The sequence below is a fragment of the Xenopus laevis genome, chromosome 2S, assembly GCF_017654675.1.
Source record: "Xenopus laevis strain J_2021 chromosome 2S, Xenopus_laevis_v10.1, whole genome shotgun sequence".
Lineage (NCBI taxonomy): Eukaryota > Metazoa > Chordata > Amphibia > Anura > Pipidae > Xenopus > Xenopus laevis.
Window position 1 is genome coordinate 113,726,646 of NC_054374.1, and position 22,312 is coordinate 113,748,957.

At 35.9% G+C, this 22,312-nt stretch overlaps 1 protein-coding gene across 1 annotated transcript in view; it reads right to left on the reverse strand.

Annotated features, from left to right (window-relative positions):
• gpc6.S (glypican 6 S homeolog) overlaps positions 1-22,312 on the reverse strand; it is a 594,694-nt gene that overhangs the window by 300,709 nt on the left and 271,673 nt on the right. The window lies entirely within an intron of this gene.

Sequence of the window (22,312 nt, forward strand, 5' to 3'; positions counted from 1 at the left end):
TTCCTCAGTCTTTCCCACATAGTCTGCCCATTCTGTTAAGGACATGCGTACCATGCTTACCTGCAAAATTATCTTCTGCACATACACTAACAAGCCATAATGCAAACTGTAATCACTCTGTTCAATGATTTGTAAATATCAACGTAAAAGTTAAACCTTCACTTTTATTATGTATTGATTTAATAGATATATATATATCTATAGTTTTCATTTTAATATTTTTACAGAATCCATATGGACTTTTTCAAGTATTCCTGTAAGCGCTACCTTGTATAAAAAGGATATCCTTGTGAAAAAGGATATCCTGACATTATGATACTTTTTCTATGAAGAACAGCTTTAACATAGTGAAAAGGAGCTTCTCTAACAATGGGCAGAGCAAAAGACGAAGCTATAAGTCCGCTTATCACTAATAAGCCCAGAAAATATAGTCAGTGTCCCTTGACTGTGCATAATCAAACAGCATTCCTCCCACACTTCTAGCTATTTTACGGTCTGCACTAGGGTATTTCTATCATACACATTCTTTCTATTGAGTAAACAAGCTCATCATCCTATTTAGGCATCACTTTCCACATTCCTATTGCTGTTATTCTTAGCATTGTATAGGATACCATTTCAGTTTATGTCACACAAAACAACCACTATATCTTTCTATCCCACACATTAGTATATTTCTTAGGCTGTGCTTTGGAAACTAAGTCCGACACTACTAAGTTGAGATTAGTATTTTATACAGACAAACATTAATATCTAGCTCATTTGCAAACAGACTAAATGAAACAGGTGTGACAGAAATTAGATAGATGATACATAGACAAGTACAGACCTATATACACTGTGTTAATGTGTTGTTCATTCAGAACTGGCTTTCAGAAGTTGTAATATAAAACATTTTCTTTACAGTAATTATGAACCTTTGCTGGCCAACAATAATTTGTAAAAAAACAGAAGTGTCAGAAGGGATCATTTACACAACAGCTGTTTTGAGGAACGATATAATGTAATTTTTACCCACTGGCCAAAAAAGCTGCGATAGAGCAGCAACTTTGCTGTTCAATTAAGCTATAACTAGGGATCTACAACATATTATAGGAAATACAGTATTTAAGGCACCTACAGTATAACCCCTCACTCATATGTTACAAAACAATCGCTGTATGTGATTCCATGAAGATAAAAAGCATGTTTACATAGAATAAAATGAACCCTTTCTAGCTGCTTTTCAGGTAATTAGAAATGTTGTTGTATGTAGACAATTTTCAAAATGATAGCATTTAGTAGAACTCATTCCTTAGTAGCTAGTCATTTAACAGCATAGGACAGTAAGCAAATGTCATAAGAACAGGTGAAGGTAGTTTCTCTCACATAATCTTCTGTGGTACAGGTATGGGACCTGTTATCCAGAATGCTCGGGACCTGGGGTTTTCCCTAATTTGGATCTTCATACATTAAGTCTACTAGAAAATCATGTAAACATAAAATAAACCCAATAACTTGGATTTGCTTCCAATAAGGATACATTAAATCTTAGTTTTGATCAAGTTCAAGTTACTGATTTATTAATACAGAGAAAAAGGAAATCGTTTTTAAAAATTTGGATTATTTGATTATAATGGGGTCTATAGAAGATGACCTTTCAGTAATTTGGAGCTTTCTAGATGAGTTTCCTAATGGATCCCATACATGTAAAACAAATTCCAGATTTTGCAACACTAGAGCAGATTGATTTGCAAACCCGTTTGTAACGGTCGGCACCCAACACCAGAACAAACACCAAGCACCCTGGTCTCGGCTCGTGCTTCGCCAGTAGTGTGACCGCCTTTGGGCCTCGAGAGGAGCCCTCGGCTTACTTGGATGCCACCTGGACTTAAACGAGAGGTGCAAGATGAGAGTTCTGGATAGGCAGAGGGGCACAACTGTAGAGCAAAGTCTTTGGACAGAAGGTCGTAGTACAAGGCGTGAGGCAATAGAGTAGTCAGATCAGGCTGGGTCGAGACAGACAGAAAATCAGCGTAACAATTCAGGCCGGGTCTGGGCAGGCAGCGTTCAAAGCAAGGTCAGGCAGGCAAGGGTCAAAACTGGGAGATCAATCAGAAGGGATGAGGCAGAATCGGAGTCAAATAACAGGCAAGGGTCAGGTTCCAGATTTCATAGTAGTAAAACAGCCAGGCAGGGTCAAACACAGGAATCAACAGACAAGAAGCTAAATAGCACAAAGTACAAGGCACCAGGAACAAAACCTATCACGGGCAACATTAGATTAACGAATACCCCTTTTAAATATTTGACGTCAGCGCGCCTGCGCCTTTAAATGGCGAGAATGCGCGCGCACTAGGAAGGAAGCCGGCAGGAGGAGCGGCGTGGCGGGCGTCCCCGCCGCTCCACTAGACCACCAGGGTAAGAGTTCCTGACACCGTTCTTACTTTGTGTTTTTACCTTTTAATTACTTAAAATGCTGCTTCATAACTACAGTATGTACACCCAATGTTGCTGGATTACATTTCCAAGCATCCTTGAAACCTTAGTTATATGTTAAAAATGTTGGCAGTTGTAGTCCAGCAACTTCGTTATACCATGCCTTCTTTGATCACCCCATTCAGAGAGCAATATTTCTACATGTCTGAAATGTTGTTAAAAGGAACAGACAATGCAGAACAAAATGAAGCAGTGCAGTATGCATTGCCTCAAAAGATGCAAGGCCATCAATTTTAATACATACACAATAAAAAAAGAAAAATATTGTTATGTTCAAGAATTTAGCCGGTTGGGAGGATATAAAACTGTTGAAAAATCAAATGTCCTTGAAACACAGGAAGAAAATGGAAAAACTTGAGACAAACAACATTTGTCCATACAAAATCTCTCCAGTTCAGTTAAATGTGATGGCTGCTGAGCATGGACAGACAGCTTCAAATCATCCTATAGATTTTCAATGATATTCAAGTCGGGGGACTGTGATGACCATACCAGAATATTGTACTTTTCCTCTGCATAAATGCCTTGTAGATTTCAAAGTGTGTTTAGGGTCATTGGGGATCATTTATAAAGTTCGCGCAGCGCATATTTTTCGCAAATAGTTGTATTGCGCATGTTTTTTGCTGAGCGCTAATATATTGCACTGCTCTGCCCGTCTTTCCGGTTTTTGCGAATTCGCAGTGTGAATAAATTTTCGCAAAAGGCGCGCAAATGAGACAGGAGTTTGCGCGAGCGCACCCAATGTGCGAGGTTGTTGTGCGCGAAAATAGCGCTGACAGTAACTTAAATTCGCAGTTTGCAAAACTGTTTTGCGAATATTTTTTCCGCCACCAAAGTTGTGGCGTAAATGAGTCGCAGAGTGTGCGCATAAAGATTCACAATTTGCGAATTGTGACATATTTATAAAGCCCCTTTAGACATTCGCATTGTGAACAAAAAATTTGCAATTCTGTATGCACCCTCTTATTCAGCTTTATAAATATAACCATGCGCAGGGCAAATATATTCACTTTGCGAACCAATCTGCCCTGCGCGAACTTTATAAATGACCCCCATTGTCTTGTTGGAATATCCAACTCCTGCATAACTTCAAATTTGTGACTGATGCTTGAACATTATCCTGAAGAATTTAATGATATTGGGTTGAATTCATCCGACGATGGACTTTAACAAGGGCCCCAGTCCCTGAACTAGCCACACAGTGCCTCAGCATGATGGAACCTCCACCAAATTTGACCGTGGGAAGCAGGTGTTTTTTGTCTCATCAGCCCAAAGCACTTTGTTCCAAAATGACTGTGGCTTGTCTAAATGAGCTTTACCATACACAAAGCGACTCTGTGTGTGGCATGAGTGCAGAAAGGGCTTCTTTCTCATCACCCTTCCATACAAATTGCCCTCCTATATTTATCTTGGCTTGCCAGACCTGGGTTTTACAGTGGGCCTTCCATTTCCTGATTACATTCCCCACAGTTGAAACGGACAGTTTAAACCTCTGAGATAGTTTTTTTGTAGCCTTCCCCTAAACCATGATATTGAACAATCTTTGTTTTCAGATCTTTTGAGAATTGCTTTGAGGATACCATGATGTCACTCTTCAGAGGAGAGTCAAACAGAAGCACAACTTGCAATTAGCCACCTTAAATACCTTTTCCCATGATTGGACAGACCTACTGTATAGAGAGAGAGAGATGCATAGAAGTCCTACAGCATATAATAATATCACAAAAGGAAATGTGTATTAAAATATTATGATTTCTATGATTTATGCTTCAGTTCTAATGTTTTTTTTCTACTGTGTTTTCAACTGTCGTGTGTAGTTTCCATGTCGCATACGAAATATTCATTAGTACTGGTAAACCAGCAGCCCCTTTTTGTTATTATTCAAGGAACAATGAGTGATTTATAATATATTTAGCATTCTGTTACACTGCAATAATACTTTTATTCTAAATACCTTACACTGATATTAGCTGCTGTCTTTAACGCATATGCACATTTTTGGCGTACTTTTATTTTTCTTATTGCATCCTTTTTACAGGGCTTAAACTCTGGATTCTCCAGGCTATGATTTTTCCACTCAGACACAGATTTTGCTACACATGCCTGTTCTTTATGAAATCGAATTAGAAGAATGGAACAATGGTTATCCCTTCTGACTTGCAGTTCTGGCATCTTGGGTTAATTCCCAATTAGGTACAGTTTGCAATTAGTTCAAATGTTCTCCCCACGTTTTCTAAATAAATACGCAAGGGTACACCCCTGCTTGAACCTGCCGGGAGTACCAGTGTTTACTCTGTTCCCCATGCTCCAAAACCATACATACATGTATAAATGTGATAGGCACTTAAGATTGAAAGCACTACTAGGGGCAGGAACTGATGTGAATGATAAAAATAACACTGCAGCCTCACAGAGAGACCGTTATTTCAGTGACCCAAATTTTAAAACTCAAAATAGGCAATAAAAAAAACTAAAAATTTAGAAATTATAAATAATGTAAAGGGGACATTCTGTAACATACTTAAAGTTAACTTTCAGATGAACTACCTCTTTAAAGCTAGTCTAAGATGTTCTTTGCATGCATAAACCCTTCAGCATTATTGCATCCTTTCATCAGCTACATGTTCTGTTCTTTCGTTTAATTGTTCCTGACCTTGATAGTCTGATGCCTGCTGCTGACCTTAGGCTATTGCTTTGATTTCAGTTTGCTTTCTGCTTTGGTACCTCACTCATTTACAGTCAGTTGTCTACTAGGAAGATTTTCTGTAAGACGCACAAGGAAATTGCTTACCTCCCAGCACGTCTCTCAAAGGCTCTTGGTGCGCAGGCGTGCACTTCTGGGTTCCTGTTGATGCTGGCATCATGACGCAGAGTGTCATGACATCACGAAGAGGCGCCGGATTCAAACTTTTGGTGCCAAATCTTCTTTAAAGGGCCAAGTCACCATTTTTAAAGTGCCCAAGCTAGGTTCCAGTTTACTGTTCCAGCCGAAGCTTTAATTCTGAGATTGTTTTCCTGGTTTTGACTCCTGCTTGACTTCTGACTTTGATTTCTGCCACCTGCCTTGAACTAGATTACTGTATTTATCTATGTAAACAGATGCTAGTCTGACTATATTTTCTGCTGCTTTGGACAATAATTTTTTTTGTTATTGACAAGTTAATGAAACCTATGACATTTCTTTGTACATTTTTGCTGGATCAACATTTCATCTTCCAAGACTAAACATGATAACAGACGGTGCCTGACGTTTATAGTTACAGTTCTCATGTGATACTCTTTCTCAACAACCAAGTGTTCATGTTGTATCTTATCTTTTTAATGAATCACAGCTGCTTGTTAAGAAGTAAACCTAAAATAAATGGATGGTACCTGAATAATTAATAAAGTAAAACAGATACAAACAAAGCCTTCCCAAACCACAGTATTGCAGTGAAAAAAGTAATAGTTCCCCAAATGGAAGAATTATATTCAAGGTCTGAATTTGTTATTGGACACCTGTTATTCAATTCTTTAAAGCACCTAAATAGATAGAAAAAGTGCCTTGTAGGAAATAGATCTTTTTGAAAAGGATTCAATTTCAGGAAGAATCACAGTTAGTAAATTAAAACAAAAAAGACCAAAAAAAAAAAAAGCTAATTAGCACAATCACACCAAAAGGACTTTATGAAATGAAGAAAATATATAACTCCATGCATATATGCATATTTAATTAAACTTGCAAACATTGAAATGGGATTTCAAAATCTATAGCAGCTGTTTTATAATATAAATTGTATTAAAAATAATGTTTTCATTGTCATCAAGTGAGAAATAAAATATAATAGAAATGTATGAGACATGTAATACAAAAAATGTAAATTCAAAAATGCTCAATGAAAAAAAAATGTGCTAATTTGTTTTACTTATTAGCATTTATTTAATAGTGTTATGTAAACCTGGAATTGCTTTTTCTCTTAAAAGTAGTGTATTTCATTTCCCTAATTAGCTGTTTGTATAATTAAACTTCTTTTAGAACCTCTTTTGTGAAAAAAAGGTTATAATTTTCTTTGTCATATGTCTGCACTGTTCTTTTTCTCTATATGTCTATCATCTTCCTGTATAATCATAGTTACATACCGTATATACCCGAGTATAAGCCGAGGTACCTAATTTTACCTCCAAAAACTGGGAAAGCTTATTGACTCGAGTATAAGCCGAGGGTGAGAAATGCAGCAGCTTCTGGTAAGTTTCAATCAAAAAATTGAGGGTTTCTGCTCCCATTGGAGGTGCCGACGTCTCGTTTTTGAACGCCGGCGACTATTCTTAGACGCCAGCGACTATTCTTAGATGCCGTCGACCGTTTTTGCGCTTGACCCGAGTATAAGCCAAGGTAGAGTTTTTCAGCATATTTTGGGGGCTGAAAAACTCGGCTTATACTCGAGTATATACGGTAGTCTAGTTGGGTTGAAAAGATACCAAAGTTCATAAAGCTCAACCCCTCCATACGAACCCCAGTGCACATATATACACATAGGGGCACATTTACTATTGGTCGAATATCGGGGGTTAATTAACCCTCGATATTCGACCCTCGAAGTTAAATCCTTCGACTTAGAATATCGAAGTCAAAGGATTTAGTGCAATTTGATTTTCCTTCGATCCCAAATTGTCTAGAAAGCCTATGGGGAAGGTCCCCATAGGCTTTCTAGCCAATTTGGGATCGAAGGGATCTAACATTGGTGCTTGGTAGGTTTTAGGTGGTGAAGTAGATGGTCGAAGTTTTTTTTTAAAGCATCAGTACTTCGACTATCGAATAGTCGAACGATTTTTAGTTTGATCGTTCGATTCAAAGTCGAAGTTGTAGTCGAAGGTCGAAGTAGCCAATTCGATGGTCGAAGTAGAAATTCGAAGTATTTTTTATTCTAATCCTTCACTCGAGCTAAGTAAATGTGCCCCATAGTGTTATATCAACCTATTTATACACTTACATAAATAAAATATAAATACCAATATATATGCTAATTCGAGATTTTTGTACCACGGTCCCTACACTCAGGACAATTAATTATTCATACAGTTAAATCCATGCCTGGTGAAAAAATTTGCTCATCATTAGATTTTATATTAGAAACCACACTATTAACAGAACATTTTGTAACTGCTTCTATATTTGTTGGTAATGTAGTTCCAACATGGGGCTCAGAAAGTAAATTTCTTTTGGAAAAAACTATTAGTCATCAGAAACGATTATTGGTAATATTGCCAAAAAAGAGCCACAGTCAGCTCTAGATGCCTAACACCACCCACAACTTCATGACAGCTACTATACATAGCTACTCATCAAATCTCATCAAAATTAGACTGTCCATAGGTTAGAGAATGTTTTTACATAAAATGCAATTTACAATGTTAAAGTTTGTTTCTTAGCTTTTCAAGGAACATAACAGAAATATTAAGTTTGTGTTTGCACTGAATTTTCCATAGGTCTCAACAAAAAACTAAAGTATTATGTTCCTAGACTGTAAACAAAAGAAACCAAAATAGCCGGATGGAAAAGGCAAGAGCAACTGCAAGGGCAGCATAATACTGAGTCGGCGTGTGATGAAAATCATCCGAGCCATCCAAAACTCTGTAACTGCGTGCTTGAATGAACTTGCAGCTTTGAGACAAAGTAGAAGCATTCGCAGCAGGTTACTTAGCAACAAAAGAATCCTTCACAATGTTTGTGTGTGTAACAGAGTAACACTTTAAGGGCCAGATTTATCAAGGGTCGAATTTCGAAATTCGACCATCGATTAGAATCCTCCAACATTCGAATTTGAAGTCGGAGGATTTTATTCATCGTACGATCGTATTCTGATCTTAGTATGATCTTAGTACGATTCAAACAATTTGGGGTATCAAAATGTCAAATAGTCCCAGTTGTCTAATTACAACTAACCGGAGGAGGCCATAAAAACTTTATTTTTTACAGTTGTCCCCATCTGATTATGTATCTTGCTCAAAATTCCATGCTATCATCTTTTAAGGAACTGCTAATCATTTCTTCTCTCAAACACCACCCCACCCTGATAGCACAACAACAATTATAATTAAACAATTCAATGACTCATACTCAGGTACGAGTACAGGACCTGTAACCCTGTGAGATCTTTCTTCTTCCTCTTCCTGTGTATGCTCTCTATGAAAAGTTCCTGTTGCAGACATGTTATGCTGAAGTGTTTATGCTGAGTTCTATAAAGCAACCAAGTTACTGTTCACACAGAATTTGGTGTGTCTGTCCTCACTTACAGAGAAGCTGCACATTCAGTTCAGATCAGCTCTCTGATAACAGAAAGTGATATTCTAAGACAATTTGCAATTGTTTTTAATTTTGTACTATTTGTGGCTTTTGATTTATTTAGCTTTTTATTCAGCAGCTCTCCAGTTTGCACCTTCTGCTATCTGGTTGCTAGGATCCAAATGACCCTAGCAACCATGCATTGATTTAAAGTAGAGACTAGAATATGAATAGGAGAGGGCCTAAATAGTAACTAAAAAGTAACAATGACAATATATTTATTGGAGAGAGTCAAAAGAAGAAGGTAATTAATTCAAAAACGATACACAAAAAATAATGAGGACCAGATGAAAAGCCACGTAGAATTGGCCATTCTATAACATACTAAAAGTTAACTTGAAGGTGAACCACCCCTTTAAGGTATCAATATCTAAATAACGGTAAAATCCATTATACAAAAAAACCCCCAGGTCCCGAACATTCTGGATAAGGTTCCATACCTGTACATTTTTAACCAATTATATTACAACAGCAAATCGACATTCCATTTTTCCATTTGTTCAGTAAAAATAGTGTATTAGAATGTTTATCAGCAGTGTTCATTAAAAAAAATAAAATAAAACCCTACTAAGAAAAATCACCCTATTTAAATGGATATACAAAGAGTAGAAAAGAAATGTCAGTGGGATTAAACTTTGAAGTATAGGAAAGAAAGCTTAATTTTCCAGCAGATGCCACCCACACACAGCAGTAATAGACACATCGGACAAGCACAGAGACACGTTATTTCCTCCCACTAACAATGCAGACATAACGTTTAATAACAGTTGTATCAATCACTAGGTCTGTATGATGTAATAATAAAGAATGGGTTGTAATTTTTAAATATATTATGCTGTGTTATCTTGCTTGACCCTGGTCAACCCTGTGTTAAGTCTGTAAATACTAATATAAACAATATTATCATGAACTCACAAGTTCCTTTTTTCTGCTGTTAGACTGACTTTGTTTTTTTTAATCATCTACATATTTTTTTGGGTCATTTCGTTACGTCATTTTTTGGAACTTTACAAAGAAAAAGTATGAAATGTACAGTATAAATATTTTTGTCTTCTAACCCCTTTTCACTCACATAAATGTCTAAATATACAATTTTACACCGTTTTATTGATTTATTCCTGCTGAATCTGGTTACATTTTTCCAAAAGGCATTTTAGACTTTATAATAAGTTATATTCTTCCAATACCACAACTGCATATTTTACCTTCCTTTCTCAACTGCCCTTATTTAATTCTGTGCTCTTCATCTTTATTTTTTATTTGCATTTCCAAAAGACTTCATATGTAACACTTTCATGTAATGATTTGTGAACTTAATATCTTCTGCTATTGTTGTTGTTTCTCCAATGTTAAACTCTGAACCACAAATACTCCTGTCAAAGATATAGCAATCCCCTGATCCATGTAAATTGTCCCTCTGCTCACAAATGTTTAGTGCTGTTTAAAAGTAATGTGGAAAGGATTTATCCAAAATAATGGACAACGCCATTCCTCTCGTTTTTTTTTGGTTTTTTTTGTGTCTGTCCTGTCCTTCTGTAATGATTAGTCACTGAAATTATAGTAACATTGCAACCACACATAGCCCACACAGAAGGGATTTTCCTACATCTCCGTAAAAAAAAAAAAAGTCGCAGAGACAAAAAAGTCACCATAAGAAAAAACACCCATTGACTTTATTGAATTTGGACAAAAATTTTGCAGAGTCGCATGAAAAACGCCCGTTTACTGTTATGCATTTGGAGTGAAATAAAATGTTGCGTGCAAAAAAATATTGACGTCTACTGACATCGCTTTTTGCAAATTTTTTTATACTTTTATCATCACTAAAGCAGATCTAAGTCAAACTACAGGAGCGCCCAAGGCCGTCTGAAATAAACATTGCCCCTCTTCAAACACACACCCTAACCCTGCTCTCCAATGCTTTTTGCCAGTCGCCCAGCAATGCTCCCAATTGTTCCATGCAAAAAATTGTGTAGGAAGCAATAGGGTCCTGTAATTTTTCCTCTCCAAATTGCACCCACTCAAGCTGCATCCTAGGAAAATGCCTACCCTTAGTTTCTAAGCCTTACAAAGACACTCAAACCTTTAGGCTATGGACACACAGGCTGTTGTCAGCCTGCTTAATTAGGCTGACCTCAGTCTGTGTATGCCAGGGGTCCCCAACCTTTTTTTTACCCGTGAGCCACATTCAAATGTAAAAAGAGTTGGAGAGCAACACAAGCATAAAATAGTCCCTTGGGGTGCCAAATAAGGGCTGTGATTGGCTATTTGGTTGCCCCTATGTGGACTGGCAGACTACAAGAGGCTCTACTTGGTACTATACTTAGTTTTTATGCAACTAAAACTTGCTTCCAAGCCTGGAATTCAAAAATAAGCATCTGCTCTGAGGACACAGAGAGCAACATCCAAGGGGTTGGAGAGCAACATGTTGCTTGCGAGCTACTGGTTGGGGATCACTGGTGTATGCCCACACACAGGCTGATCAGATTCAAATTAATGGAGCAGGGGCACTGAGAAGATCTGCTTCTCTCAGCTTGCAAAATTACTCAGGCTGAAAACAGCTGCTGATCAGTTGCTGAAAACAGCCTGTGTGCCCATAGCCTTACATTCAACCTTTAAATTATGTTTGTAACTTCTTTATTCCACTTTGTAATTCCAAGCATATATACATTCCAAGTATTGTAGTGCAAGTTCATTTTTATAATTAGCAGCCGTTTCCTTTTCCTGTTTTTTCATTAGACTCTCATATATATATATATATAACAATAGTGTGAATGCTGCACACCCTTAGAACCAATTAATACATACAATGAAGGTGGTCTGCACTCCAGATATCCGTATGCCTAAAGTGCTTTATTCCATAAATTACACAAATGTTTAGGCTCCTGTTCTGGGCCTTTTTCAAGATTAAATAACATATACATACTATATATATATATATATATATATATATATATATATATATATATATATATATATATATATATATATATATATATATATATATATATATATATATATATATATAAAAATATATATATATATACACACACACACAAACAGTACAGTACAAACAGTGTGGCTCTGTGGAAATAATTTAACTTAAACTAATATCCAAGAACACCAACATTCACAATATTTGCGATATACTTTAATATAGCAATTGAACCTTAGCAAAGATAGTTCAATAATGACTGGTTGACTATAGCTTGAATACAGATGCAGCAGAGTCCTAAAGCTTTTGTTAAGTACACTCGCCATTGACTTTTGATATTATGTACATAATTCCCTTTTAAATGTATGACACATTATCTTTTACTAACTGCAAATTGTTTAGAGAGTTTAATGCAACAGGAAAGGTGCCATGTGGAATGAAGATGAAAGAATGAGGGTAAATGGCAGGAATTCTACTTAAATCAGGGATATCCCACTGGTAACTCACCAGCTTGCCCAATATGACTGAAATTCTCATGCTATTGCAAAATATAGCTGTTTTTAGTGCTTGCATAAAAAAGGGGTAAAAAGTCTGTGCGGATTTGGTCGGAGTGGTTTTCAGAAAATAGTTGGAACATTTTCATAAATATCCCCCTTATTGTGGTGAGTTCTAAATTCACACTTTGATAAATCTGCCCCTACAACAGATGCTGGGGGACCAATACAACATGTCAACATTTAACAATTTCTTCTTCCATGGGGCCATCCAATAACATTCCTTGTTTTAACATGTCTTTGTCAAATTTATTGAAAAAACTGATATGTTTCAGCATACTAACCCAAAAAGGTATTTCTGCTTATAGAGCTAATCCACTATGTCAGCATAGAGTCCAGAATGGTATTTATTCAGTGTCTGTATATCTGAGACTTCTTTATTCTAACCCTAGCAATACCAGTGACAGGAGACAACACTGTACAAAGATTCTAAGACCCTTATAAATAGAATGACCTTTAACCTTGAGTTCTGAAATCTTTATGCACACAATTGTCCAAACCCAATAATTCTCTGCCAGTGTCTTGGTATATCAACTTTGTTCTTTGATAATAACCAATATAAATGTTGATAGCATATATCTAAAACATCGATATCTACACACAGGAGGTATTCACTTGCTGTTCCTGTATTAACCTTTGCCTGTCTGACCTACCTTGAATTCTACCAGTCCTAACCTGCTATATGTACCAGTTTTTTAACCTTAACCTGTCTGGTTGGAGTACAACATGTTTACACCCTTGCTGGGGGTCTGGGGTTGGGGCACCAGGACTAAACTTAGTGAGTGATTAGTTACAAAATGTTGTTTTCCCTGTGATACTGTGTTTTGCTGTTCCTTCATATTGTATTTTTGTATTTAAACTTGCCGTTATGTGACAGAGCCTACTGTCAGATAATGCTTCCTGTCCCTGATTCCTCCTTGGTCTGCACCAAACACTAAGACCATGTGCTGTTGAGACCTTGCGGTGGCTCCTTGGTAACATTTACAGTATATTTTAGCCACAGAGAAGATATATTTAAGTGGTTGCATTAAGGATTTTCTATAACTACATTTGATAAAGGAAACATGACTTTTTCACAGTTATAAGATGACAGCATACAAGACCTACAGCTGTTTTTCACTTAAAGGAAACAGGTCTTGAGGGAAAATGTACGTTTATAGATCACTTGGAAGCATTCCAATAATAAAACAGCACTTTCCTTCTCCTGGAAGACCCTTTGAGATCTAAAATTTTGTTTAGAGCTCCTCTAAATCATAATAAGTTTTACAAATTGAAAACATACACTTTGAAAACATACACTAATGTCACCACAATAATAAGGTTACAGATACAGTGAGACAATTTTGCATCCCTTGATTTTAAGTTTTCTCACATTTTACACTGAGTTTCTGTGGTCCCACCAATATATAATGCATAGTAAATATATATAATGCATAATAAAATTCCCTGATTTTACATTTTCTCAGAATTTACACCATGGAAACTCTGGTGTATCAGCCATTTGGTAAAATAATATCTATGGCAAACCCATCCTAACCAACCTTTAGTTTGGATCCCCACAGCCAATTTAAATAGAGATGTCAACCCTACAGTATGGGAATGCCATACTGTAAAATATAACAACTGCAAAATAAAATCATGTACTTTTATGTATTGGAAATAAAAATAATTTCTTGTTGATTTTAAAAGCAATAACGCTAACACAAAGAGACAGTTTTGCAGAACAATATTATGGAGTAAATGGAGAGAGTTTTTATACCAGGCAGCCAGAGTTTTTTTTTTAAGGAAAACTATTATAGAAGAAACAAATGGCAAAGAACAGTGCAGTGTATTTTATATGTGGTAATAGGCACAATATGTAAGATGTCATCTTTATCAACAAAATATGAATATGTCAGTGGTAATATTTTATAAGCTCTGCTGCATGGCGCTTACTTCACTTCATCAGCACTATTAATGCAATATATCTGTCAAGTATTATTAAAATTCTTTTTGATGAATATCTTGGATCATAAACCTATACACTGTATTGAAATTGCCTGGGGGAATATTCTTGTTGCAATGTATCTTTCTGGATAGCTTGATATGAAAGACACATTGAAACACTCCTTGGTATCTTAAAATAGTAAAGCACCAGGTTTTGCCCGATAAGATTATATTATTCGAATACAACAATAGGTTCTCTGTCTATAGATTTTTAAAATGGCATTTACCTGCCCCCCAATTGCTCATGTCGCAGGAGTTGAAAATTCAGCATTTCCCTCGTTCTCCTCAGGTTACACTGTTGTATGCAACTGCTCCTATACTGTATAATACAGGTGTTGCATTACATTTTCTCTTTTAAAATTCATATTCTGTTTTATGCCATCTCTCTCATCTCTTTCCCTGGTGTATTTTCTCCAGTTCCTGTGCCCCCAACGTATCATTAGCAAAATGCTGACTAAAAATAAAATGATTCAGGGTAAAGAGATAGTAGCCAGGAATCTTGAAAGAAAAGTTTAATAGAAATAACAGAGGGCATAAAAAAAGAGAGGAGACTGGAAAGAGAGTGAGGCAGCTTCACAAAAGGAATGCTGATAACATCAATACAAGAGGTCTTTTGTGTCTCCAACAAGAAGAGAACATAACGATCCTATGTTCTTTGTTGGGCTAACAGCAAAAGAAATAGGAATTAGTAACACATAGAAAAACCAATAGGCAATGGACAGTACAGAGGAACAATGCCACAAGCATGAACAATAATAGCAAAAGGGGCAACTGGCATCTTGCAAGCATCTAAGTTAATTGACAAGGACAGAAAGCACAAAATATAAGATGTGAAAATTGGATTGCTTTTATTTATCAATAAGGAAGGAAACCCTGGAGCTAAAAAAAAAAAGCAGGGGCTGCATGACAAGGGATCCGAATGACTAGCAGCCAGATTACACTGGTTTATATTTAAAGTGTGTCAGAATCAGATGTAGCTGTGATTGGGTGAGAAGGAATGAATTAATGAAGTGAAAAGCCAGTGATGTGATGTCAGGAGAAGAAGCAGTTCACTTCCTTATTTGCATATCTTGTGAAATGTCAGGAGTTTCTCTTTATGTTCTCATATTATCTATTAATAAGCAAATGTGGATGTATGCCTGATTGTACTGTTATATAGCATAAACATGAGAGAGTTGGCATGTTATTATTCATGTTAAATTAATGCCAAACGCTTGATCCAGGGAATGTTTCCGATCGTCATTGGGGTCAGGAAGGAATTTTTCCCTCTTGAGGCATAATTGGCACTGGCTTCAGGCTGGGTTTTTTTTGCCTTCCTCTGGATCAAAACAGTGGCTATATGATAATGTATTAAGTTTTATTTGCCATAGCAGTGATAGGATCTTGCCAGAGTACTGCACAGGAAAATTTAGAAGAGGGAGAAAGGAGGTTCTCGCCTGTGACTGCACAGTGGGTTGATTGACACAGATGCTACTACTGCTTGTGCTAGGTGACAGCCTGCTTGGATTTCCTATCATCTACACACTGCAGAGTCTGGACCGACAGCAGGGCTGCTAAACTTTTTTCGTGGTGGGAGATGCAGCTCCTGCTGGTAGCAGAGTTTGGGACCATCCTCTCTGTAGGTAGAGGCAGCCTAATACTCAGTGGTGGATATAATGGCATAGTGTTGATCTCAAGTGAGGAGTGGCAGAGCATAGTAGTGATCTCATATGGAATTCTGGCTTTGAATATTGCCTTGGGGTGAGACTGGCAAGGTCCTATTTATTTGATAAAATGTGAATAAATGCTCTGGCCATTTTCACCATTTCTTGCTCCTGGTGTTTCATTACGGTATGTAACAATGGGGTTTGATTGGATGGCTGAACGTGAAAGGTTCAATTGAGGAGTCCCCTTGTCATGTTATTGACCTTTTATGAAAATCAAAGATGGAGTTAGATTACAGAATTCACAATTACCATGTTTAAAGCATTTTAAGTAAATACGTACAGTACTGAAAATAAAGGCACTTTGAATTGATTCAAACACACTATAGCTGTAATCTTCGAATGGTCAATAGATCAAGAAAAATAATTAATAATCTAAGAATGGTCACTAGATCAAGAAAAATAATTAAAAATCTTAGCTCTACAATAGTGATTGAATACACATTTAATGGCAAAAATACATTCAGAGAGCATATTGGTTAAAAACACATATGTGTGTGTTTGTATAATGGCAAAACTAGTCAAAAGCTATAATTTACATTTAAAGAAAACAGGGCACAATGATGCTAACAGTATCATCAGTTTGACAGAAACGTGCAATGTGAATGCATTCCAATGAACTGCAGCCAATACATTGATGTCACATTAGTATGAAGCTCTCAGACGCAAGTGCTAAGACCACCAAGGGCACTCCTTGGGGCCGATTCACTAACTTCGAGTGAAGGATTCGAAGGTAAAAAACTTCGAATTTCGAAGTTTTTTTTGGGCTACTTCGACCATCGAATGGGCTACTTCGACCTTCGACTACGACTTCGAATCGAAGGATCCGAACTAAAAATCGTTCGACTATTCGAACATTTGATAGTCGAAGTACTGTCACTTTAAAAAAAACTTTGACCCCCTAGTTCGCCATCTAACAGCTAACGAAGTCAATGTTAGCCTATGGGGTAGGTCCCCATAGGCTTGGCTAACTTTTTTTGATCGAAGGATATTCCTTCGATCTTTGGATTAAAATCCTTCGAATCGTTCGTTTCGAAGGATTTTATCGTTCGATCGAAGGAATTATCCTTCGATCGTTCGATCGCATTATCTGCGCTAAATACTTTGACTTCGATATTCGAAGTCGAAGGATTTTAATTCCTAGTCGAATATCGAGGGTTAATTAACCCTCGATATTCGACCCTTAGTGAATCGGCCCCCTTGTGTTCATTTAATAAAGTCCTTAAAGGGGTGGTTCCAATTCTAAGCAACTTTTCAATTGGTTTTGATTATTTTTTATAGTTTTATTATTATTTGCCTTTTTCTTCAGACTCTTTGCAGCTTTCAAATGGGCGTCGCTGACCCCTTCTAAAAAGCAAATGCTCTGTAAGGCTACAAATGTATTGTTATTATGAATTTTCATTACTCATCTTTCTATTCAGGCCCTCCCCTATTCATATGCCAGTCTCTTATTTAAATCAGTGTATGTTCGCTAGGGTAATTTGAACCCTAGCAACCACATTGCTGAAATTGCAAACTGGAGAGCTACTGAATAAAAAGCTAAATAATGCAAAAACCACAAATAATAAAAAATTAAAACTAATGGCAAAGTGTCTCAGGACAGCACTCTCTACGTCATACTAAACATTATTTCAAAGGTGAACCACCCCTTTAAATAAATTGAGCACAAGGACCTGCACTAAGAGGTGCTGATGGGGGCAGGTTGAAATGTGTGAAAAACATGGTTGCTTTGAATCCTGCCTTGTTATCTGTAAATTAACCCTATGGTGCAACATTGGTATTTGGCAGAGTTGCAACAAATCTCAATGTACAAAACAGAAATGTTATAACGTAAACAAACAACATGTCTATATTAAAAAATGCATGCAGTTTTTCTGTGAGGGATTTTGGGATAACTAGTGTATGTATATGCATACATATACATATGTATATATGATAGCCAACAGGTTTGCAATGCAATGGAATGCAATGCAAACCTGTACTTTTGTGTTAAAATATTTTTAAATGTAGATCAGTGCTATCCAACAAAGCAGAGTCGGAGGCTGGTTAAATATGGACAATATTATCAAAGATCAGACCAGAATGAAATAATGGCATTTGTTCATGGTCATACTGGAGGCCACAAAATGACTAGACAAGAGCAAAAACATTTAACATTTTTTATATATATATATTTTATACATCAGCCATAATGACTGATATAACAAAGTCACTGCTTGCTGTTGTGTAAAAGCAACATATTTAGCCACCAATGAGTATATAATTAAATATTAATGGTTATGCAAGAGAAGTGCATTAATGATTTATACTATGTAATACACTGTACTAAGAACTCCGTCCAAAATGTCCATTATGGCCAATAGGGAATAACATACACATTGTAATATATAAGGATATTAACAGTCACTGAGGTGCTCCAAGTTCATATATATATTATATATCTGCACAAGGCCACAAGTTAGTATCTAAAAGTGCTCCTTTTGTGTATTATTTCCGTATATTATTGAATGTTTTGCACAGTATATATTTTATAGTATTCGGTGAATCTGCTAACACACTTTTGAAAAAGATCAACATTTCCTCTCTTTAACACTGGCAAGCGTTTCAGCGTTTTTAATATTCCTATGCAAGTGTGATATGGCTCCCACCAACTGAGCTGTATTTATTAATGCAGTATGTGAACACATTTTGGTCTTTTTGTACTTATCCAATTACTGTATTTTGAGCAGCATCCAGAAATTTTCTGCAACTTAATTTTATTCTGCTAAAATGACAAGCTATAATTGATTCATCCTAAGCCAATTAACCTTGGCAGGTTACAGAATCTATAACGCCTTCATGTACTTGTGAAATAAGAGGGAATTGCAGTCATTGCTCCCAACAAGCCCTCACTAAAAATGACTAAAAAGATTGCTCATCCATCAGTTTAAACCTTGTTTTGGTCTGGATGAAGAGTGACTGAATATATTATTACTGCAGATGTTTTCTTCAAATGGAGAACATATAAAACATGTGTTTTTAAAAATGTTAAAATCTCTAGCTTATCAAGGTTTAAAAACAGCACATTTTGCCAAAGTTAGTTTTTATGATTGTTCAACTCCAACCCATTTATTTCAATAAACCAATTCACAATCCCAAATTTTCACCCTCATCTGGAGTAGAAGATACAAAAAATTATCATGATATAACCAATCATTGCTTAGGGCCTTTAAAGTAAAAGCAAGATAACGGTCCCATATAGGTGTATATGGGGCCATCTCCCAGGTCAATTTCTCCTCTCACCTCCTGTATAAGACAAAGTAAGTCCCCATAAGACTACATTTAACTTTTAATTTAAGCCCCCACTACACAGCAAACGTTACAAACAAAGTGCACTGGGTTTAGTTACAGAGTCTTCAACCCCAAAAAGTATGCAAATTACATAACAAATATGGGAGATTGCAGAGATTCTTTGTTCTATTCTCTTTTGGAGCCTTTCTCCCTTTTTTGAAAATTAAAGAAAGTATTTTGGGGATTTTATGGACTTGTACATATATAATTTAAATTCTATATTACATATTTTCTCATTGCACAAACTTATACACATCATTTAACATAATGCAATTTATCTATAATATATATACAGTATCTAAGTAAAAGATATGTAATTACCAGAGATAAAGAAATAGAGAAAAATACTTCAAAAGACGCTTCCCTGTAGCAAATGCTTTCAGAAAAAGTTTGCAGAAATACAATGTAATTCCCAAGTCAGAACTCCTTTTGTAGTGGTTAAAAGGCTTTGAAAAGTGAGGTTAAAAGGAGTATTTATAACCAGCATCACATTACTTCAGTTACGATGATATTTTCAAGAAAGCAAAAACAGAGCACAGTGCAAATAAGACCTTAATTGAAAAAGTGTTACACTGTACTGAGAGTGATGTTATCTCAAATGTTAATTTTTTCCACTTTCAACTCTATCTAGTCAGTGTCTTGCTTAAAGTAAGAGAACACGCTGTACGGTCAATGTAGGACAGAAGATTTCATTTGTTATTTTCATATGAGAATTCAGGAAACTAAGCCTGGAACATGTTTACATACATTACAAAAAAATGCATTAACATTTCTAAACCCCATTATTTAGATTATCATGATTTACCACTGCTAGACACATCTCTGCTAAATTGTACATTGTAGGAGGAGTTGTCCTAAAGGTTAATTGCCCTAGATGTGTGAACCTGGTTCAATCTCCTGTGGCAACTCATTGTGTCCAAGGACAATTAATAACATGGTGTCCCAGCATACTCAATACCTGAATAACGGTTGCCTTGATGGTTGCACTTAGAGTCTCATGAGAGGAAAGCAGCAACCAACCTGAAATAGGTTTAAGCAATGTACTAGTAGTTGAAAACTGAAAAGACTTATCTTGGCAAATGCAAAAACACATGGTATGGTGTCACAAGCAGCCAACAAAAATGGTCTGTAACCAGTCTCTTTTGTCTCATAAAATGTAAGCCTGGACTTTCTTTTGTCAGTCCTTATTGACAACAAATTATCATTTGATTATACTAAATATGATTTGCATTTAGTAGTTAACTGAATACAACCCATTATATTACATTCTGTAATATTTCATTTTGACATCAGGACTAAAAACTAAATGTGATGTCTAGCTGGGACAAAGTGGAATTTTTAAAACATATACTAAAGTCAAGGTCCTATTCTTTGGATATAAAATAATTAACAGATTTCAAGCATATTTTTGTAGTGTAGGTCACATGGCTGCAATAGATATCACAGGGTATAGACAACATTGTAACAAAAACAAACTAACAGTGTCTTCATTAGTTCTATTTACCATGACATTTGTTTCCTTTTACTGATATTACAGTACAGTGCTTGTGTGCCAAAATGTTCATTTTATCTATATAATATCCAATAGCCATGTCTTTTGAAAATTATTTAGCAACAATTCCCTTAAATAAAGTGATACAATTTCACCTTTTGGGCAAAGTTCCATATTGTTTAACTGTAATACTTGAATTAATTTATTACAGCCAGTGGGGTTGGTTTCTGATGTGTAAGTAAAAAAAATCTATGTCAAAAGTATTAATTGAACAACAAAAAAAATACATTTACTAAACTCTGAGGGCAGAGTTATAAAAAGGTGACAAAAAATTCTTATTGCCTGATTCCCTATTCACTGATAGTGCACCTACTTCTCACATTTATTTCTCACATACATTTTTTTCTGACAGAGAAGATGCTCGAGAAGACTCTTGAGTTGAGAATTCACAAGTAAGTGAATTGATAGAAATATTTCAAACCCATGCAGATGTGTGCATTGGTATGAATGGATCACCTTTGGGCTCCTGATATGCTTCGCAAGATTTCAGCACAATTGCTAAACATCTAGGAAAAAAATATTTTCCTTCAGTATTGATGGCAGAAAAATACTCATAATTGATACATATGTACCTTTTATATTAAGATATACATTTTAGTTGCTTTTGTTGGTCATTCACATATCAATTGCAGTTGGCAAAAAATGATGACCCTCACTCGCTCCCCTCAAATAGTTCTCTGGCTCCTAAGCCTTCTTTTAGTCAGAGCAGCTAATACTGTAGAATATTATTTCATGTTCTGATGCTGTCTTAGAAATGATCCAAATACAGAAGCTTCTCCAAGATAAAATAAAAAATGATGAAAAACTTACTTTAGATTGTAATCTCCACTGGGGTAGCAATTGATGTAAATTATGGAAAGTCTCTGTAAAGTGCTTTGTCAAATGTGTTGGCGCCATGTTAATAAAAATATTTAAACAATTATAAACATTTTAACTCATTTATATTAATTTGCTTCATATTGAAGTTAACAAAACCAACACTCCACATTTATAGATATTAATCAGTATAAATTGCACCCCCACACCAACCTCCCCCCTAATGCAATTGTTTAAATCAGAATATAACTCTGGATCTAAAATACATAATATTATCATACTAAAAATATAATTCTAAAGATGGAACAATACAGGTTTCATCTAATGCACTGTGAAATTGGGCAAATATATTGCTTTTGAAATATAATATGCATTTTCTGATTGAACTAAAAAGCAAAGGCGTACCATATGTCATTCCTAAGCAGAATTGTCATTCATTTTTAGCCTTGATAAGTCTGACTGCTGCCAGTCATTTTTTTTTAACCAAGGGAATTAGAATGCTGAAATGAGTAATGTCACTCATACATATTTGTCACATTACAGTAACTGATAGGAAATGTCATCTGATTATAGTGTTCCTCTGTTTTTCCAGTGCTTCTGAAAATGGCTTAAAACATTAACAGATGAACTGTTAAA